A 9084-nucleotide genomic window follows, 5' to 3' on the forward strand; every position below is an offset into this window, starting at 1 on the left:
GCCCCGCGCCTCTCGGGCTCACGCCGGTTCGGGCGCCTCGCCGCGTTGCTCGCCCGGCGCCCGCTAAGCCCCCTGCCTATGACATAAGGGGCCCACCCCAGAATGTATTTAAAATTAAAATTAAAAATAAAAATAAAAAATAATTAATTAATCAATTAATTAAAGAAATAATTAACTTAATTAATTTTGATTAATTAAATTAAACAACTAATTAAACTAATTACACATTAGTTACCTAATTAACCTGATTAGTTAATTAGTTAATTAAGTATTCAATGATAGTGGGGCCCACCCCTAATTAAGCCTGATTAGGTTAATTAATATGTTTAATTAAAATGTGTCACTAATCAGTGGGACCCACTGGTCAGGTTGACTAGTCAACCCCTGTTGACTGCTGACGTCAGCATGACATCATGCTGATGTCATAAATCCATTTTTGAATTAAATTAAATAATTAATTAAATTCTAGAAACTAATAAAATCTTTAGAAACTCATGTCTTTTTATCCGTAACTCGGATTAAATTATTTTCAACATGAAAGTTGCTCAGAACGACGAGACGAATTCGAATATGCAGCTCGTTCGTCCGCCACGCATCCCTAGCATAGCAAACACGCAACTTTCCCCCTCTGATTCATCTCTCAAAAATGCGAAACACCGGGGATATTTTCCGGGATGTTTCCCCCCTTGCCCGGTACCACCTCTTATCGTGTTAGGGCACCCCTAGCACCGCTACTTATCATGTTTATTGTTGAGAGAACTTGCACTAGTGAAAGTATGAACCCTAGGCCTTGTTTCAACGCATTGCAATACCATTTGTGCTCACTTTTATCATTAGTTACCTTGCTGTTTTTATATTTTCAGATTACAAAAACCATTGTCTACTATCCATATACCACTTGTATCATCATCTCTTCGCCGAACTAATGACCTATAAAATTTACCATTGTATTGGGTGTGTTGGGGACACAAGAGACTCTTTGTTATTTGGTTGCAGGGTTGCTTGAGAGAGACCAACTTCATCCTACGCCTCCTACAGATTGATAAACCTTAGGTCATCCACTTGAGGGAAATTTTCTACTGTCCTATAAACCTCTGCACTTGGAGGCCCAACAACGTCTACAAGAAGAAGGTTGTGTAGTAGACATCAGCGCCCAGGGTCACCAGCGGGGTGACGCTGCTCGTCGCGCACAACTTGGGAGGAGCGTGTCGCGGGCGCCGGTGTATGTGCCTCGGAAGTTGTCGCGCCGCCTCTGGAGGGCCCAGCGCTGCCTGCAAGGGCCCCAGCTCCGTCTTTGGATTTGGCGGCGTGCGGCCCGCCGTCCCACGCACGAACGACGCCGGTCGCGAGGCTTTGGCTGCCAGAGCGATGTGGGTGTTCGCGGGGCACGCCTCGGCTTCCATCCGCGACTGCCCCACCACTCGCCTGCACTGGTACGGGCCGTTCAGCCCTCTGACGAACCGATCATTGTGATCGTGTTCTTCTTGGGAGCCATGGCGATGAAGAACTACTAAACTGGCTGCTAAACCATATTTTCACAACTGCGCACCCCCTACCTGGCGCGCCAGAGATGTCGGTGGGAAACGACACCTCTGGGATCACTAGGATCCCTTCTACGGTTGGTGGGCGCGGGGTTGTGCAAAGAGCGGGTCGGGCGGTCAGCACAAGGATCGCTTACCCAGGTTCGGGCCACGGAGACGCATAATACCCTAGTCCTGCTTTGATGTATATTTGAGTGTTCTTGAGTTCTTGAACTAGCTACGGTGTCTCTCTAGTTCCAAAGATCCGAATCCCCCTCCAGTACGCCTCGGGCCTCCTTTTATAGACAAAAGGGGTCGCCACAGTGGCATACAGGAGGTGGAAAGGTGCATCACGGCTGAGTCTATCCTCTGGTACCATCAGAAAACCGCATTTAATGCGCTGCTGACATGCCCCACTTGCTTTATCAGGGACTGCAAGGAAGCTCGTCCCAGCTGTCATCGCCTCGCCTGGCTCCGACGCGCGTCCGAGTTGACGAGGCGTTGTAGCGCCACATTGGCTGGCTGTTGGGCTGGCGTGATGGCAGAGCCTTCACAAAGATTTGCATGCCACCACGCAGGTGCTTGTTGAGTCGGTATGGAGGCCGCACGCTGGCACGCAGACGCCTGCCCCAACTGGTTGAGCTAGCAGCTACATGGGAGCGGCGATGGAGTCTTGGCAGACATGGGCCTGGCTACGGCCCCGCAGACGTCCTCGACAAGGGTCTTGCCGAGGGCCCGGCAAGGGTCTTGCCGTGGCACCGCGGTTGTCCCCGGCAAGGATCTTGCGAGGGGTCTCGTGGATTTCCTTGGCAAGGATCTCGCCAAGGATCGTCGTCTTCTGGTTCTCATCCGACTTGTGTATTTATGATCTCCAGAAAGATCTGCATTCCATCATGGAGGTGCCTCCCGAGCCTTGGTTTTGATGTGGCTGATGGCGTCGGAAACCCTTGGGCTCAAGGGTGGCGTGCTCTGTTGGCGTCACACAAGTTGCCCCGGCAAGGATCTTGTCGGGGCTGCGGAAGCCGCCCCGGAAAGAGTCTTGCCGGGGGAGTCCACCTCGCCCTGTTGCTCTCTTTGTGCCCCTGATCTTGGCGTTGCTCTGGCTGTCTTGCGCTCTGGCATCCCTCCTCTGCACTACTCAGTGCGGCCGTGGGCGCGGCTTTGACTGCCTGTGCACAAGTAAAGGGGTGCCAAAGGAGAGCCCCTACTTTTGTACACCAACAAGCACCCGACATAGCAGTTCACGCAGTCCTTTCTAAGTCCTATACCTGTATGTATAGCCACAGGGCAGAAAATACGGCCACGTACGTACATACGGGCAAGGTCTCGAGCGTGTACTCGCGCATATATAAACGGACAAACAGGGCTTGTGTACATGGAGAGGCAACGGACGGCAGCAACGGCGTCCTATTCATCGGGTAGCGAACCGGCTGGGTCAGAACGGAGAAACAGTGTCCTGTTCATCGGGAGGCAACCGTCTGGGTCAGAATGCATCGTGTTTATCCGGAGCCAACCGGCTTGGATGGAATAGCCGATCGAAACGAGGCCTGGCGTACCGCAGAACGGAGGAAACGGCCTTGTGTTCGACCGACCACGGTCGAAACCGGATCCTGTTCATCTAGAGGGGTCTGGCGTACCGCAAAACAGAGGAAACAGACTTCTCTTGGACCTCCTACAGTCGAAACATGGTCATGTTGATCAGGAGGGGTGTGGCGTAACGCAAAACGGAGGAAACAGACTTGTGTTGGAGCTATATGGTCGAAACGGGGGTCTTGTTAATCGGGAGGGGTGTGGCATACCGCAAAACGGGACTCCACGGGATACTGTTCATCTCCACCATCGACCTCCTCCAGCCTCCACTTGCAACTATTCATCCACGGGCTCATGTCCATCCAGCCTCCACCGCTCCTCCACCGGCTACTGTTCAACCAGCCCTCTCCACGGGGTCCTGTTCAACCACCCCTCCACGAGCTACTATTCATCTAGCCCCCCACCGGCTACTATTCAACCAGCCCTCCACGGGGTCCTGTTCATCTAGCCCTCCATGGGGTCCTGTTCATCCAGCCCTCCATGGGGTCCTGTTCATCCACCCCCAACCGGCTCGATCGATCGGGGTCCTGTTCATCCAGCAGCAATGGCCTCTACTACCACGGGGTCCTGTTCATCCACCCCCCCAACAATGCTCACAGTTCATCAAGAGGCAGCATCGATTGGCTTCAGTTAGCAGTAGTAGCAAAGGGATCACTCGGGTTCAGTTAATAACAAGGGATCCATCGTGGTTCAGTAATGTAGCTAGTACAATCGCTCGGGTTCAGTTAGAGCCCAACGCCTCACTCAGGTTCAGTTAGAGTGCAACGCCTCACACACGCGCGCGTACGTGTACGAGAGAATCGCGCAAACCTTTGTGCATCCTTCAACCCCGACCACGCACTGTAATCGGGAACTCCCCGATATTTTCCTCGCCCTCGCTTTGACCATGGTTTTTTCCGTCAGGGACGGCCCAAACAATGTCATGCAGCTGCGTCTCCGGTCCGCCCAGGATGAAAAGCCCATTTTCTGTCATGATTTTTTGTCAAAGAAGTAGGATCCCACCAGATCTATGATGATACTGGGTTTTGTCACAATTATCGTCATAGAAGTGTCATAAGCATGACATAAATTTTTTTCGTTTGGCTCAAAATGTCACGGATGTGTCTTTTTTCTAGTGAAGAGTGCATGGGAGGGATTGCACACGCCACTGATCACGTTAGGCAAATTATGCGGTGTTTCACGTCATGGTGGTGTACTGTCAAACTGTGGATTACGACAAGTCAATTACTAGACTTACATTGGTGCTCGCTTTTTTTCTAAAAATATTCAAGTCTTTTCGGCATTGCTCGTTGAGTGGTAGGGGACGTTTCCTATGGTGACTTCATCAATCTCAAGATGATATGATGACTCAGTTTCTCAGAGATGCTCATAGAGGTAGAGTGTGCGTGCTTGCGTTCATAGTGATGAATATACATGCATATGTATAAGTGTCTACGTTTGTACTATGTTAAAAATAACCACTAGCAATTTTTAACACTAGAAAGACAGTAGGGGATTGAGCCTTTTCTCATCTGATAGATCACTAAAACTTAATCCCCTAAAAAGATCCTTCGCCAATTATCCAACCATTTTCAAACATATTAATTCAAAACTCGGGAATTTAATTACACACAACTCAAAGTAAAAAGAAGTACACAGAATTCAAATACATACCAAATTGAATGTTTTCAAAGTTAACCTTTCAAGTTGAGAAAAGAACATGATAACAGCACAAGAAGTCATCGATGGTGCTCAGCAAGGTCTTCTTGAAGTTCGTTGTGAGCTTCTTAGCTCTCGGTCCTTTGGTGTACTGATACGTCTGCAACGTATCTATAATTTTTGATTGTACCATGCTGTTATATTATCATTCTTGGATGTCTTACATTCATTTTATAGCAACTTTATATCATTTTTTGGGACTAACCTATTGATAGAGTGCCTAGTGCTAGTTGCTGTTTTTTTTACTTCGCAGAATATCAGTACCAAACAAAGTCCAAATGCCAGGAAACTTTTTGGAGATTTTTTTGGACCAGAAGACAACTTGGGAGCCAAGGAAGCACCAGGGGGAGGCCCATGGGGCCCACCACCCACCTGGGGGCGCCAGAGGCCCCTACCGCGCCCTGATGGGTGGTGGGGCCCATGGAGGTCTCCTCCATCGCCTCTCAGCTCTATAAATACTCAGATATTCCAGAAACCCTAGGAAAGAGATTGAAACACAATTCTAGCCGCCGCAAGTTCCAGAACCACGAGATCCTATCTAGAACCCTATTCTGTCACTCTGCTAGAGGGGAACACGATCACGGAGGGTTTCATCATCTCATTGGTGCTCCTCCGATGATGCGTGAGTAGTTCACCATAGACCTACGGGTCCGTAGGCAGTAGCTAGATGGCTTCATCTCTCTTTTTGGTGCTCAATATAATGTTCTCCTCGATGTTCTTGGAGATCTATTTGATGTAATGATTTTTTGTGGTGTGTTTGTTGGGATCCGATGAAGTGCAAGTTTATGACCAGATCTATCTATGAATATTATTTGAGTTTCCTTAATCTGTTATATGCATGATTGTTATAGCCTCGTATTTCTTCTCTGAAACTTTGGTTTGGTTTGGCCAACTAGATTGATTTTTCTTGCAATGGGAAGAGGTGCTTTGTGATGAGTTCGATCTTGCGGTGTCCTCACCCAGTGACAGAGGGGGTAGCGAGGCACGCATGTATCGTTGCTATTAAGGATAAAAAGATGGGGTCTTTTCCTATATAAATACCTTGATGCACTTTTTCTTTACTTATTTTATTTTGTGTTTCTGCTAGATCTATTTATCCAATCTCATACAATTTAATCTATATTTTTACCGTAGAGGGATTGGCAACCCCTCTTTTGCGTTGGGTTGCAAGTATTTGTTATTTGTGTGCAGGTACCTTTTACATAGTGTTGCTTGGTTCTCATACTGGATTGTTAACCTTGGTTTCATAACTGAGGGAAATACTTACCATAGCTGTGCTGCATCATCCCTTCCTCTTTGGGTAAATATCGACGCAGATTCAAGCCACATCTTGTACTTGTAGGAATGTTTGGATCCTGTGGGTGATGGCTCGACTCTACGGGGACACCATTGTGGAGAAACTGAAAGACCTCGAGGCCCTCTCTCTCATCCTCAATGATCATGCTGTGTAAAATAACACATGTTGTCTGGATCTGCCACATGGTCTTAGGCTTCGAATACTTGGCAGGGCCACAAATAATTGCAAAACATTTTCGAAGCACACTGAAAGCTCTCTCAACATCCTTTTCAGTATATATCTTGGTGATATACCTTATAAATATGAGTTGATGTTGGTGATGGTGAGTTCACTTCCCACACCACTCCAATCCCCTCATCCTTCTAGAATCCGCCAGCCCCTCTGGTGTGGAAGAGTTCACTCTCCACTCCACCCCAATCTCCCTTATCCATCTAGAATCCATTGGATGCTTCGGTCTGAAAAAATCATATAAGTGAAATAGTAAAAATAATAATGCAGTTGGTGGTGGTGGTGGGGGGAGTCTAAACCTCACACCTAGCTCTACACTAGGCTCAATCAAACCAACGATCGATCATCTCACTTGTGTTTTGAATGAGAAAGTATCTTATAAGTACATCTCATTGCTCCCATGGCTGTGTAGTTACACAAGTGCAATGTTTGTTTGCTTGAGTTTTTCTTTGCAGTGTTACAAATTGATTGGTTGATGTATATTGCTAACCTAATATTACTTCAATTATTTTTAGGATTTTGTAGTAACACATGGGCATTATGCTAGCGTAGTAATAAAGCATGTACAAAAATGAAGGACTATATAATAAAAGGCAGTTTTTAGGGGAGAAAATTCCTTATTTGACACTGTCTTAAAATCTGGTTCCTTATTTGACACTGGAAAAGTTTTTCTTCCCTATTTAACACTAGTCCTAAATTTTATTCCCTACACGACACTTCCGTCCATTTTGAGCCTAAATGACACCTGAAAAGATGATTTTGCCCCTCATGCGGTATGTGTGTGCGCGCGTGTGTGCTGTTGCGTGTGTGGGTGCACGCGCACATGTGTGCTGCTGTTGCATGTGTGTGTGCATGTGTGCCATTGCGTCTGTGTTTGCTACTGCTGTGTACGTGCATGTGTGTGTGTGCTGTTGCGTGCCTATGTGCTGCCTGCGTGTGTGTGTGTATGTGTGTGTGTGCTGCGTGCATGTGTGTTGCTGCGTGTGTGCGCGCGTGAATGTGTGTTGCTGCGTGTGTGTGTGTGTGCATGTGCGCGTGCGTGTTGCTACGTGTGTGTGCACGTGCGTGTGTGTTGGTGCATGTGTATGTGTTGCTGCGTGTGTGTTTCTACCCTCGCACTGGTGCTGTGTGTGTGCGCTATTGCCCCCCACACACATACCACATGAGGGGCAAAAGAGTCTTTTTAGGTGTCATTTAGGCTCAAAATGAACGGAAATGTCATATAGGGAATAAAATTTAGAACTTGTGTCAAATAGGGAAGAAATTTTTTTCCAGTGTCAAATAAGGAAGCAGATTTTAAGATAGTGTCAAATAAGGATTTCTCTCTTTTTAGGGAAGTTATAGGATTTAAAGTAATGTCTAGAGGGAGGTGATTAGATTACGTGACCAAATAAAAACTTATTGTAGGATTGAAAGTATGTCTAGAGGGGGGGTGTGATTAGATTACTTGACCAAATAAAAATCTAGCATTTTCCCAATTTTAAGTCTTGGCAGATTTTAGCAACTTAGCACAAGTCAAGAAATCAACCTACACATGCAATTCTTAAGAGTATAGCAGCGGAATGTAAATCATAGCATATGAAGGTAAAGGGGGGAGTTTGGAGGGAGAAAACGCAACATAGACATAGAGATTTTTGGCATGGTTCCGATAGGTGGTGCTATCGTAAATCCACGTTGATGGAGACTTCAACACACGAAGGGTAACGGTTGTGCGATTCCACGGAGGGCTCCACCCATGAAGGTGTAACGCCCTCGATGCGGCTATATCTCCCACGTGTCGAAGCACGACTTAGAGGCATAACTGCATTGAAAGCAATGTCGCAAGTGAGGTAATCTTCACACAACCCATGTAATCCATAAGGAAAAGAGATACATAGTTGGCTTACAATCGCCACTTCACACAAATACATGAATAAAGCATTACATCAACCAGATATAATCAAGGTCCGACTACGGAACCAAAATAAAAGAAGACTACTCCAAAAGCTACACAGATCCCCGATCGACCCCAACTGGGCTCCACTACTGATCAACTGGAAGCGGATCAACATAAAGGACAAGATCTTCATCGAGCTCCTCCTTGAGCTTGGTTGCGTCACCTGCTCGGTAACATCGGCACCTGCAGACTGGTTTTGGAAGTATCTGTGAGTCACGGGGACTCAGCAATTTCACACCCTCGCAATCAAGACTATTTAAGCTTATAGGAAGGGTAAAAGGTATGAGGTGGAGCTGCAGCAAGCGACTAGCATATATGGTGGCTAACATACGCAAATGAGAGCGAGAAGAGAAGGCAAAAGCACGGTCGAACAACTATGATCAAGAAGTGATCCTAGAACAACCTACGTTAAGCATAACTCCAACACCGTGTTCACTTCCCGGACTCCACCGAGAAGAGACCATCACGGTAACACACGCGGTTGATGTATTTTAATTAAGATCAACTTCAGGTTTTCTACAACCGGACATTAACAAATTCCCATCTGCCCATAACCGCGGGCACGGCTTTCAAAAGTTCAAATCCTTGCAGGGGTGTCCCAACTTAGCCCATCACAAGCTCTCACGGTCAACGAAGGATATTCCTTCTAGCGGGAAGACCCGATCAGGCTCGGAATACCGGTTACAAGACATCCTCGACAATGGTAAAACAAGTCCAGCAAAGCCTCCCGATGCGCCGACATCCTGATGGGAGCTGCACATATCTTGTTCTCAGGGCAACACCGGATAGATCAAGCTATGAGTAAAACCAGCCCT

The sequence above is a fragment of the Triticum aestivum genome, chromosome 3A, assembly GCF_018294505.1.
Source record: "Triticum aestivum cultivar Chinese Spring chromosome 3A, IWGSC CS RefSeq v2.1, whole genome shotgun sequence".
Lineage (NCBI taxonomy): Eukaryota > Viridiplantae > Streptophyta > Magnoliopsida > Poales > Poaceae > Triticum > Triticum aestivum.